A 14,477-nucleotide genomic window follows, 5' to 3' on the forward strand; every position below is an offset into this window, starting at 1 on the left:
CTTTTTGGTGCAAACATGACGTCATAATTTGACCAAAAATCGTCGATTACCGCCAAAGTAAAACATTGACGGGGTTCAAATTTGCACCGGCACACTCGGGTGGGGTATCCGCAAGAAGTAATCACGCTAATTCGGCTTTTCGGGGTGGCTCGAAAATTAAAAACTTTATTTCCTGGGCAGGGAAAAGGGAAGAGCGGCCATTTTTCTTTTTCTAATAGTCAACTCTGGAAATCGCGTTTTGACGGTGCAAATCAACCAAGTTGAGCATCCTGAACAACTTTACTTTACTTTGTTGAGTCATGCAAAATTCGCAAAACCTTGGGAATTACAACTTTTTGGTGCAAAAGTGACGTCATAATTTGACCAAAAATCGTCGATTACCGCCAAAGTAAAACATTGACGGGGTTCAAATTTGCACCGGCACACTCGGGTGGGGTATCCGCAAGAAGTAATCACGCTAATTCGGCTTTTCGGGGTGGCTCGAAAATTAAAAAGTTTATTTCCCGGCAGGGAAAAGGGAAGAGCGGCTATCTTGTTTTGCTAATAGTCAACTCTGGAAATCGCGTTTTGACGGTGCAAATCGACCAAGTTGAGCATCCTGAACAACTTTACTTTGTTGAGTCATGCAAAATTCGCAAAACCTTGGGAATTACAACTTTTTGGTGCAAAAGTGACGTCATAATTTGACCAAAAATCGTCGATTACCGCCAAAGTAAAACATTGACGGGGTTCAAATTTGCACCGGCACACTCGGGTGGGGTATCCGCAAGAAGTAATCACGCTAATTCGGCTTTTCGGGGTGGCTCGAAAATTAAAAAGTTTATTTCCCTGGCATGGGAAAAGGGAAGAGCGGCCATCTTGTTTTTCTAATAGTCAACTCTGGAAATCGCGTTTTGACGGTGCAAATCGACCAAGTTGAGCATCCTGAACAACTTTCCTTCGTGGAGTCATGCAAAATTCGCAAAACCTTGGGAATTGCAAATTTTTGGTGCAAAAGTGACGTCATAATTTGACCAAAAATCGTCGATTACCGCCAAAGTAAAACATTGACGGGGTTCAAATTTGCACCGGCACACTCGGGTGGGGTATCCGCAAGAAGTAATCACGCTAATTCGGCTTTTCGGGGTGGCTCGAAAATTAAAAAGTTTATTTCCCTGGCTGGGAAAAGGGAAGAGCGGCCATCTTGTTTTTCTAATAGTCAACTCTGGAAATCGCGTTTTGACGGTGCAAATCGACCAAGTTGAGCATCCTGAACAACTTTACTTTGTTGAGTCATGCAAAATTCGCAAAACCTTAGGAATTACAACTTTTTGGTGCAAACATGACGTCATAATTTGACCAAAAATCGTCGATTACCGCCAAAGTAAAACATTGACGGGGTTCAAATTTGCACCGGCACACTCGGGTGGGGTATCCGCAAGAAGTAATCACGCTAATTCGGCTTTTCGGGGTGGCTCGAAAATTAAAAAGTTTATTTCCCGGCAGGGAAAAGGGAAGAGCGGCCATCTTGTTTTTCTAATAGTCAACTCTGGAAATCGCGTTTTGACGGTGCAAATCGACCAAGTTGAGCATCCTGAACAACTTTACTTTGTGGAGTCATGCAAAATTCGCAAAACCTTGGGAATTACAACTTTTTGGTGCAAAAGTGACGTCATAATTTGACCAAAAATCGTCGATTACCGCCAAAGTAAAACATTGACGGGGTTCAAATTTGCACCGGCACACTCGGGTGGGGTATCCGCAAGAAGTAATCACGCTAATTCGGCTTTTCGGGGTGGCTCGAAAATTAAAAAGTTTATTTCCCGGGCAGGGAAAAGGGAAGAGCGGCCATCTTGTTTTTCTAATAGTCAACTCTGGAAATCGCGTTTTGACGGTGCAAATCGACCAAGTTGAGCATCCTGAACAACTTTACTTTGTTGAGTCATGCAAAATTCGCAAAACCTTGGGAATTACAACTTTTTGGTGCAAACATGACGTCATAATTTGACCAAAAATCGTCGATTACCGCCAAAGTAAAACATTGACGGGGTTCAAATTTGCACCGGCACACTCGGGTGGGGTATCCGCAAGAAGTAATCACGCTAATTCGGCTTTTCGGGGTGGCTCGAAAATTAAAAAGTTTATTTCCCGGCAGGGAAAAGGGAAGAGCGGCCATCTTGTTTTTCTAATAGTCAACTCTGGAAATCGCGTTTTGACGGTGCAAATCGACCAAGTTGAGCATCCTGAACAACTTTCCTTCGTGGAGTCATGCAAAATTCGCAAAACCTTGGGAATTACAACTTTTTGGTGCAAACATGACGTCATAATTTGACCAAAAATCGTCGATTACCGCCAAAGTAAAACATTGACGGGGTTCAAATTTGCACCGGCACACTCGGGTGGGGTATCCGCAAGAAGTAATCACGCTAATTCGGCTTTTCGGGGTGGCTCGAAAATTAAAAAGTTTATTTCCCGGCAGGGAAAAGGGAAGAGCGGCCATCTTGTTTTTCTAATAGTCAACTCTGGAAATCGCGTTTTGACGGTGCAAATCGACCAAGTTGAGCATCCTGAACAACTTTCCTTCGTGGAGTCATGCAAAATTCGCAAAACCTTGGGAATTACAACTTTTTGGTGCAAACATGACGTCATAATTTGACCAAAAATCGTCGATTACCGCCAAAGTAAAACATTGACGGGGTTCAAATTTGCACCGGCACACTCGGGTGGGGTATCCGCAAGAAGTAATCACGCTAATTCGGCTTTTCGGGGTGGCTCGAAAATTAAAAAGTTTATTTCCCTGGCAGGGAAAAGGGAAGAGCGGCCATCTTGTTTTTCTAATAGTCAACTCTGGAAATCGCGTTTTGACGGTGCAAATCGACCAAGTTGAGCATCCTGAACAACTTTACTTTGTTGAGTCATGCAAAATTCGCAAAACCTTGGGAATTACAACTTTTTGGTGCAAACATGACGTCATAATTTGACCAAAAATCGTCGATTACCGCCAAAGTAAAACATTGACGGGGTTCAAATTTGCACCGGCACACTCGGGTGGGGTATCCGCAAGAAGTAATCACGCTAATTCGGCTTTTCGGGGTGGCTCGAAAATTAAAAAGTTTATTTCCCTGGCAGGGAAAAGGGAAGAGCGGCCATCTTGTTTTTCTAATAGTCAACTCTGGAAATCGCGTTTTGACGGTGCAAATCGACCAAGTTGAGCATCCTGAACAACTTTCCTGTGTGGAGTCATGCAAAATTCGCAAAACCTTGGGAATTACAACTTTTTGGTGCAAACATGACGTCATAATTTGACCAAAAATCGTCGATTACCGCCAAAGTAAAACATTGACGGGGTTCAAATTTGCACCGGCACACTCGGGTGGGGTATCCGCAAGAAGTAATCACGCTAATTCGGCTTTTCGGGGTGGCTCGAAAATTAAAAAGTTTATTTCCCGGGCAGGGAAAAGGGAAGAGCGGCCATCTTGTTTTTCTAATAGTCAACTCTGGAAATCGCGTTTTGACGGTGCAAATCGACCAAGTTGAGCATCCTGAACAACTTTCCTTCGTGGAGTCATGCAAAATTCGCAAAACCTTGGGAATTACAACTTTTTGGTGCAAACATGACGTCATAATTTGACCAAAAATCGTCGATTACCGCCAAAGTAAAACATTGACTGGGTTCAAATTTGCACCGGCACACTCGGGTGGGGTATCCGCAAGAAGTAATCACGCTTATTCGGCTTTTCGGGGTGGCTCGAAAATTAAAAAGTTTTGACGGTGCAAACCGACCAAGTTGAGCATCCTCAACAACTTTCCTGTGTGGAGTCATGCAAAATTCGCAAAACCATGGGAATTGCAACTTTTAAGTGCAAAAGTGACGTCATAATTTGACCAAAAATCTTCGATTACCGCCAAAGTAAAACATTGACCCGAGTGCAAATTTAAACATGGTTGTTCTGAGGCTACTGGTTGCATCTCCGCGAGATCTGAGATGATTGTTTTTAAAAATGTTCAGATGGAGCTGAGATGAATTCTTCATTAGAACATGTGTGATGACGTTCACCCCGGCCCACATTTATGTTTAGTTTACGCCCACTGGTCATGGTGATTATGTACACCTGGCTTTTCCATGAAGGTTAACATGCCTCCATGGTGGATGTTATGTAATAGTTAAGTATTTAAGGCACACCCAACGTCGACTCGTGGTCTGTATCCTTCAGGTGCGCCACCGAGACGACAGTGCATTATTCGTATATTATTTATTAAGTATATTTTCTAGTATTTCATTTGAGTTGTGTTTAAATAAAACACCCTGTTGTAGGTCTACGTTTTCAAGAAGAAGAACGTTAAAGTTGTGTTTAATTGATAAGTTCGATCCCTTGGGCGGGATGGCTGAGGAGGCCAAACCGTCCATAAGATATGGTGGAGAATCCGGCGCTGAACTACCGGTGGCGCACCCTGCCGGTTGGCTGAAGGACGCAGATCCGCTTGGGGATGCAAAAGGTATTTAACTTTATACTTTATTAATTTGTTTTCTTGTATTCCCCTGGCGTATATTTTATTTTATTGTGCAAATTGTGTATTTTGATTATCATGCCACATTGCAATTTTATCATATTTCTATCATAATGGCGAGCAAATATGAATTGAAGTTTAGGGATACTTACTCTGGCACTGAAGATCTTCACTTTTTTCTGTGTAGACTAGATAGTTATAGTAAACTGCGAGACTTTGCAGCCGAGAAAAAGGTTCTGTCACTAGGTTTACGTTTGACTGGCCCTGCTGCTCTATGGTTTGCTGATTTGTCCGATAGCGAGAAAACTGACTACAAAACAGTCACTGATACACTCAGACTTGCTTTTGAAGGTGATAGTGTACGATGGGTTAGAGAAGCCAAACTGGCCGAGCGTCAGCAAGGCGAAAACGAGTCCATTGACTTATATTTCACAGACATAGTGCATCTCAGTAGACAATTACACCGATCAGACAACGAACAGATGGCACGGTTTGTTCGCGGTCTAAGACCGACGCTAAAAGCGTTCGTAATTTCCAAAGAACCTGAAAATATGGCTCAAGCGATCAATTTTGCACGTCTTGGTGAAAGCGTAGACAAAATTTGCAAACCACCAGCAATTCAGAGCATTGAACAAAGTACATGTATTAAAGATGAGGTCACCACTAAACTTGACAATTTGCAAACCCAGGTAGATAATATCGTAAGCCTGATAAATTCCAGCAAACCAGTACCAGTTCAACCACAGCAATCTTTTCGCCATCGCTCAAATCGAAGCCACACTCAAACTTATTCCAAACAGTCCAGATTTAATGGTGGTTGAATCGCTGTGGAAAGTACGGTCATAAACAGGCAAACTGCTACTCTAAAGTTCACATCCAAGGTTATCCTTTAAACTGACTCAGCTGCCTACCGTGACAGGGGTTGGGGTTGGCGGCTGTGACGTTCAAAACGATGACCCCTTGAAAATTAATCTTGAACACAACAGTATGATCTCTATTACCATCGGCGATGATACATTGAAATGTTTGATAGATACGGGTGCCACCAGTAACTTGATTTCTGAAAAATACTATAAAACCAATGTTATTTTCAGACAGTTGCGTTTGTTGAAACCTAAATTTGACCATGCAACCACGCAACCACAGCCAATGGTGACAGTGTAAAGATTGTTGGATTTCTCAATGTACCTGTACAAATTTTAGGAGCACAATTTATGGTACCTTTTTATGTGACAAGTAAATTATATAAAAGTGTTATACTAGGGTCCGAGTTCCTAATGTCACAAAAGGTGTCAATTGATTTTGGGAAATCTAAACTTCGCATTCATAGGAAAAATCAGTTGCGTACCTGTACTGAAATTACGGTACCCCCACGTTCACAATCTCTCTGTGAGGTCAGAATAAAAAATTACCTTCCCTCAGGTGTAATAGGTCATTGTCATGGTGGACGTAATATCCAGAACATTGGTCTAGTAGTTGCTAACACTATATCTAGCTCCCGCATGACAGACTTTGGTACGAAAGTAACAGTTATGGTAATGAATCCATCCGAGGTTCCAGTTACAATTTTTCCCCGTACTAAGATTGGTACGTCCAATATTGTGGAAGAAAATAACATTTCTGTATTAACCAATTTTGACAAGATCGAACCTAACACCAACATTAGTCATGAGGTTACGAACCCACAATGTTCATTTAGTGGTCAAGAGGTTCTCGATAAAATTAACATTTCATCCTCTTCCATAAACCTTACTCAACAACAACAGCTTAAAGCTCTAATCAATAGTTATGCTGATGTGTTTGAAACCGCAAAAAGCCCACGTGGATTTTACGATAAGGTTGAACATAGAATCGATATTGGTAACAATCCTCCAGTTAGATCCCGCCCATACAGACATTCACCTAGGTTACAGCAGACAATAAGAGAACATGTTAACAAAATGTTAAATGATGGTATTATTTCAGAGTCAACTTCACCATTTTCTAGTCCAGTTGTTATGGTTACAAAGAAAACTGGCGAATACAGATTTTGTATTGACTTTAGGAGATTAAACCAGATCACGGTCAGAGACAATTTTCCACTGCCCAGTATTTCCGATACTTTTAACAACCTTGGTATGACTACACCAGCATATTTCTCAACTCTAGATATGGCGTCAGGATATTTGCAAATAGGTTTAGATAGAGATTCTAAAAAGAAAACGGCATTCATTACTCAAGACGGATTGTATGAATTCAATGTGTTACCTTTTGGACTACACAATGTACCCAGTACATTCCAAAGAACAATGCATGAAGTGCTAAGAGGGTTGCATTGGAAGTTTTGTTTAGTGTACTTGGATGACATCATCATTTATAGTGACACTTTCAAAGACCATCTCGATCATTTGTGCCAAGTATTTCAGAAATTCAGAGATGTTAATCTTAAACTTAAGCCAAAGAAATGTTCATTTGCATGTGATAGAATACACTACCTTGGGCACATAATAAGTGAAGACGGTGTTGCAACTGACCCAGAAAAGCTCAAAGTTGTACAAGAATACCCATCACCAAAGAATGTCAAAGATGTTCGTGCATTCCTAGGTTTTGTTGGTTATTACAGGCGTTACATAAAGGATTTCAGCAAAATTGCTCAACCATTAACTGCACTGACCCGTAAAGACATTCCTTTCCAATGGACAAAAGAATGTTCAGAAGCTTTTGAGCAACTGAAACAAAAACTTTTAGAGCCACCTGTATTGTCCCATCCAAGGTTTGATGAACACTCACAATTTGTTTTGCAAACTGATGCGTCTTTTCAAGGATTAGGATTTGTATTATCCCAAATACAGGACGGTAACGAAAGAGCTATTGCATATGCCAGTAGAGCACTTAAGCCAGCGGAACGCAATTATACTGTGACGGAATTAGAAGCACTTGCCGTTGTTGAAGGAGTGAAAAAGTTGTCCACTTACTTGGAACATAGCCCAAAATTCAAAATTGTAACTGATCATCAAGCTCTCAAATGGTTGTTTGACCAAAAACGCTCATCTGGCAGATTAGCTCGTTGGTCCTTGTATTTGCAATCGTACAGTTATGATATTGAACACCGACCAGGCAAGAAACTTGCTAATGTAGACACTCTGAGTAGAATCTGTAAAGATAATTACCAACCCACATGTGTTTCTCACCCACCAGTAGAAAGTTCACATATTGAGACCGCACAATTAAGTCAATCCGAAGCTGAGAAAGTTTTAAATGGTTTAGATAATTCCGATCATGAACAAAACTTGTCTAAAGTAGACGAAGTGCGAAATCTCAGATACCAACATGGTAAACGTTTGCATAATCAAAACATGGTGAATTTCAAAGATCACTTACCTGATATTCATGAGAACATTGACCTAGATAAAATCAAACAGGGTCAACAAAATGACTCATTTTCTAAACCGATCATTGATTATTTGGAATCAGATGTCCTTCCAGAGGATAACACTAGCCCGTAGATTATTACTTGAAGTAAATCAGTATTTTGTTCATAATGGCATTTTGTTTCATGTCTGGCACACGCCACGAAACAGAAGGATACCAGAACGTAATATTGTTCAATTGTACATCCCAAGTCCGTACATAGATACTGTTCTTCATCATTGTCACGATCTAGTTCTGTCAGCTCACTTTGGTTTCCATAGAACATACAGTAAAATTCGGCAACGATATTTTTGGAAGTTCATGCATCGTGATATTGATAATTGGGTCAGATCTTGTGATTCTTGTCACCGTGTTAAAACACAAAGTTGTAGCCCACTGCTTACCATGAAAGTTCCTGGACCATTTCAAAGGGTTAGCGTAGACATTCTAGGCCCCCTCCCAGTTACTGAATCAGGAAATAGATATGTATTATGTTTCATGGATCATTGTACTAGATGGCCTATCCTTGTGCCTATTGCTAAAACGGACTCTGCCACTGTAGCAACTGTATTTTTCAAAGAAATTATTTGTAATCATGGTTGCCCCCTTGTACTCCTAAGTGACCGAGGAACGAACTTTTTAAGTAAATTAGTTCAAGAAGTGTGCAAAATCATGCGTACTGACAAAGTAAACAACAGTCCGTACCATCCGCAATGTAATGCTGTACAAGAAAGATTTAATTCTGTGATTTTAACTACAGTATCTCATTATGTAAACAAGTTCCATACCAACTGGGATAACTATATTCCTGCCATTCAGTTTGCGTATCGCAGTACACCTGCGGACAATTCAATTGGATTTAGCCCTTTCTTTTTGTTGTATGGTAGAGAGGCAGTACTGCCTATTTAGGTGTTCGTGCTGATGCACGAACACCTATTGTTATTGCTCTGTTTTTTTAGGTGTTCGGCCAACAGCCGAACAACTATTGTTATTGTTCTGTTTTTTTTTTTTTTTAGGTGTTCGGCCAACAGCCGAACAACTATTGTTATTGTTCTGTTTTTTTTAGGTGTTCGGCCAACAGCCGAACAACTATTGTTATTGTTCTGTTTTTTTTTTTTTTTTTAGGTGTTCGGCCAACAGCCGAACCACTATTGTTATTGTTCTGTTTTTTTAGGTGTTCGGCCAACAGCCGAACAACTATTGTTATTGTTCTGTTTTTTTTTTTTTTTTTTTAGGTGTTCGGCCAACAGCCGAACAACTATTGTTATTGTTCTGGGTTTTTTTTGGGTTTTTTTAGGTGTTCGGCCAACAGCCGAACAACTATTGTTATTGTTCTGTTTTTTAGGTGTTCGGCCAACAGCCGAACAACTATTGTTATTGTTCTGTTTTTTTTTTTAGGTGTTCGGCCAACAGCCGAACAACTATTGTTATTGTTCTGTTTTTTTTTTGTTTTTGTTCCTCGCGTTCTTCTTTCCCTGCGAACCTTCTCCAGCAATTTTAAACAAAAGTAAAGCTTGTACAAACTTAAAACTTACTATGTACATCGGCAATAGTGATTAGACGAAACCGCCACTTTTTGGGAATGATGACGTCATTGATGACGTCATGGCAAGGTTTTTAAAGTTGAAAAACGACATTTGCTTTTCGCTGTATCTCAACGAATATTAATGCTATGATGTTCATACTTGGGCATCACATAGATAAAGACTTGGACAACATTTGAAAAGTTAACGCCAAAATCGTATGACCTCATCTTCCGGTCGTACCGGAAGGTCAAACTCTGCCTTTGTGTTTTTTGTGTTTTTTTGTAAAAAAAGACAATTTGTTGTCATAACTCAAGATTGATATGGAATTTAACATTGAAACTCATCAGACAATTGAACCTTAATAATAAGACCACACAAACTTAATGATGTTATGATGACGTCATCAGGTTTTGAATTACAACAAATCAAAGTTAAATATTTTAAAGAAATCATAACTCCTGAACCACATGGTGGATTTTGACAATCTACATATCATCGGACAGGTCGATCAAACTTCAAAAAACGCTACACACAAAATGACCCCATTTGACCTTGACTTCCGGTTCAAACCAAGGGTTGAACAATTTTACAATTTTTGATCTCTAAAACTACGTAACATTTCAACATAAATTTTGCATCCCGTTATAGATGAGTGATCCTGCTCAAACTTTCCCACAGAGATGATACCAATTTGACCTGAAACTCTGGTCGAAATCGGACGATAAAGCCCACGGATGTGTTGACCCGCGTGATAACTGCGTACACTGCAAAAGCGCTTTGGCTGGCCGTTCCGCTCCATTGATCACACCTTGTTCAGTCCACGAGGCCTGTGTGTTCTGCTCGGAATAGTGCATTGTTTGACTGTACGCGTGATTTCGATTCATGTTTTGAAAAGTCTCAGGTCATTGTACTTACAACGTAGCGCTAGTTTAATGGTGTACCAACATTTTACAATTGAAGTCCGCTCATATCATATTCGGCGTCAAATTGTTCCCCTGTTCGCCCTTCTCATGGCTTAATTATCAAAACGGAATTAAAGACGAAGCTTCGCTGAGATGGCCACCTACTGCAGCGATTCGTATGACTTTTAATTATGTGAGAAAATGCAACCAGAAAAAGACGAACATTGGTTATGTTTTGATCAAACACCGGGAAGCGGATTCGTGACATCGACTCGTGAAGGGTGTTTCTATCCGGCACTCACGGCAGTGTTTAGCGCGCTACACGGTAAAGCTTTGTGTACAAATCATTGCTCTTCAAAATAAGTGTTTATTTAATGCCTAACAAAATCTAACGTGCATCCCAGTTATCTTAGTTGTATCTGTACCCGTGTCGTACACTTGCGAAACCTCTGTAATACTTAAAAAATAAGTCTTTTACAGTTATTTACTTCACAAGTCTAAAATTAGTAAACTGTTGTTTCGTATAAAGTTTCCCCAAATCCAGTTAACCTTTTAAGAAGTTTACTCTTAAGTTAAACATCACAAGGATCACAAAACCTTCAAACTTTGCACATAGTTAGCTCTTTACTAATAAAATACATCGCTTTAACAAGTATTAACCTTAGCATTTGTTTTCTGTGCAAAGAAAGGTATAAATGTAACAGATTTACACTTTTACTTTCTGTGAAAATTAAAAAGCTATCAACAATCTGTTCATAGATTTAATTTTCCTCGTGTTCTTCTTTACCTCTGAACCTTCCCAAGCAATTTTAAACAAAAGCAAAGCTTGTACAAACTTAAAACTTACTGTGTACATCGGCAATAGTGAGTAGATGAAACCGCCACTTTTTTGGAATGATGACGACATTAATGACGTCATGACAAGGTTTTTAATGTTGAAAAATTACAATTTTTTTGGCTTGTTGCTGTATCTCAACGAATATAAAAGCTATGATGTTCATACTTAGGCATCTAATAGATAAAGACTTGGACAACATTTGAAAAGTTAACGCAAAAATCGTACGACGTTAACTTCCGGGTCATTACCCTGGATCAAAGTTCGCCTTCGTGTTTTTTTTATAAAAAAAATGTTTCGAGCTTATCTACTGAATAACTCAAGATTGAGATTGATTTGAACGTTGAAACTCAACAGATAGGTGAACCTTGGTATCAAGACACCACAGACCTAACTGTCATAATGACGTCATCGGGCATTAAACTACAATAAATCAAAGTTTAAAATTTGTAAAAATCATATGGCGCGCAATTTGGGGGGAATATCCAACGGCGCTCTCTTTGGTCCAACGAAAGAGGGCGCTGTTGGGTATAAAGATTTTAGAAACATTGAGCGCTATGTGCAGAGCGGAAAATCGCACCAAAACCACAACCTTTTATGAATTGATGACGTCATTACATTAAATAGCTAGAAAATTTATATCTTGAGAATCACAAATGCTACCAATAAGCTATTTTTATGGTCTTTTCCACGACAAAAGTATTTTGTTAGTGTTTGACCTTGCTTTTGTTTAGCACCGGCTTTTTATCGTGACATAAGATTTTCAGTTGAAAAACTAAACCTAAAAATCCGGAGTGGCTTTGCATTAACGATCGCATTATGGCACACTTTTCTAAAACATTTTAAGGGGATTCTCAAATCTGTAATGCACATTTAACTATAAAATAACGACACATTGTATACAAAACATCTTTATGGTTCAATGTTTTTGAACCACGTCATCACGTAACGTCCAACCGAACACCGTGTTTTTGTAATTAACAAAAAGCACTATGTCTAGTTTTCCTCGTGTTCTTCTTTCCCTGCGAACCTTCTCCAGCAATTTTAAACAAAAGTAAAGCTTGTACAAACTTAAAACTTACTATGTACATAGGCAAAAGTGAGTAGACGAAACCGCCACTTTTTGGGAATGATGACGTCATTGATGACGTCATGGCAAGGTTTTTAAAGTTGAAAAACGACATTTGCTTTTCGCTGTATCTCAACGAATATGAATGCTATGATGTTCATACTTGGGTATCGGATAGATAAAGACTTGGACAACATTTGAAAAGTTAACGCCAAAATCGTTTGACCTCATCCCCCGGTCGTACCGGAAGGTCAAACTCTGCCTTTGTGTTTTTTGTGTTTTTTTGTAAAAAAAGACAATTTGTTGTCATAACTCAAGATTGATATGGAATTTAACATTGAAACTCATCAGACAATTGAACCTTAATAATAAGACCACACAAACTTAATGATGTCATGATGACGTCATCAGGTTTTGAATTACAACAAATCAAAGTTAAATATTTTAAAGAAATCATAACTCCTGAACCACATGGTGGATTTTGACAATCTACATATCATCGGACAGGTCGATCAAACTTCAAAAAACGCTACACACAAAATGACCCCATTTGACTTTGACTTCCGGTTCAAACCAAAAGTTGAACAATTTTACAAATTTTGATCTCTAAAACTACGTAACATTTCAACATAAATTTTGCATCCCGTTATAGATGAGTGATCCTGCTCAAACTTTCCCACAGAGATGATACCAATTTGAGCTGAAACTCTGGTCGAAATCGGACGATAAAGCCCACGGATGTGTTGACCCGCGTGATAACTGCGTACACTGCAAAAGCGCTTTGGCTGGCCGTTCCGCTCCATTGATCACACCTTTATCAGTCCACGAGGCCTGTGTGTTCTGCTCGGAATAGTGCATCGTTTGACTGTACGCGTGATTTCCATACATGTTTTGACAAGTCTCAGGTCATTGTACTTACAACGTAGCGCTAGTGTACCAACATTTTACAATTGAAGTCCGCTCATATTCGGCGTCAAATTGTTCCCCTGTTCGCCCTTCTCATGGCTTAATTATCAAAACGGAATTAAAGACGAAGCTTCGCTGAGATGGCCACCTACTTCAGTGATTCGTATGACTTTTAATTATGTGAGAAAATGCAACCAGAAAAAGACGAACATTGGTTATGTTTTGATCAAACACCGGGAAGCGGATTCGTGACATCGACTCGTGAAGGGTGTTTCTATCCGGCACTCACGGCAGTGTTTAGCGCGCTACACGGTAAAGCTTTGTGTACAAATCATTGCTTTTCAAAATAAGTGTTTATTTAATGCCTAACAAAATCTCACGTGCATCCCAGTTATCGTAGTTGTATCTGTACCCGTGTCGTACACTTGCGAAACCTCTGTAATACTTAATAAATAAGTCTTTTACAGTTACTTACTTCACAAGTCTAAAATTAGTAAACTGTTGTTTCGTATAAAGTTTCCCCAAATCCAGTTAACCTTTTAAGAAGTTTACTCTTGAGTTAAACATCACAAGGATCACAAAACCTTCAAACTTTGCACATAGTTAGCTCTTTACTAATAAAATACATCGCTTTAATAAGTATTAACCTTAGCATTTATTTTCTCTGCAAAGAAAGGTATAAATGTAATAGATTTACACTTTTACTTTCTGTGAAAATTAAAAAGCTATCAACAATCTGTTCATAGATTTAATTTTCCTCGTGTTCTTCTTTCCCTCTGAACCTTCCCAAGCAATTTTAAACAAAAGTAAAGCTTGTACAAATTTAAAACTTACTGTGTACATAGGCAATAGTGAGTAGATGAAACCGCCACTTTTTTGGAATGATGACGACATTAATGACGTCATGACAAGGTTTTTAATGTTGAAAAAATACCATTTGCTTGTTGCTGTATCTCAACGAATATAAAAGCTATGATGTTCATACTAAGGCATCGAATAGATAAAGACTTGGACAACATTTGAACAAAAGTAAAGCTTGTACAAAATTAAAACTTACTATGTTCATTGGCAATAGTGAGTGAAAGAAACCGCCACATTTTGGGAATGATGGCGTCATTGATGACGTCATGACAGGGTTTTTAATTTTGAAGAATGACCATTTGCTGATTGCTGTATCTCAACGAATAAAAAAGCTATGATGTTCATATTTCAGCATCGGATAGATAAAGACTTGGACAATATTTGAAAAGTTAACGCTAAAATCGTACGACATTAACTTCCGGGTCGTTACCCTGGGTCAAAGTTCGCCTTCGTGTATTTTACATGAAAAAAACAACTTTTGAGCTTTTAAACAAAAGTAA

The sequence above is a fragment of the Asterias rubens genome, chromosome 20 (genome assembly GCF_902459465.1).
Source record: "Asterias rubens chromosome 20, eAstRub1.3, whole genome shotgun sequence".
Lineage (NCBI taxonomy): Eukaryota > Metazoa > Echinodermata > Asteroidea > Forcipulatida > Asteriidae > Asterias > Asterias rubens.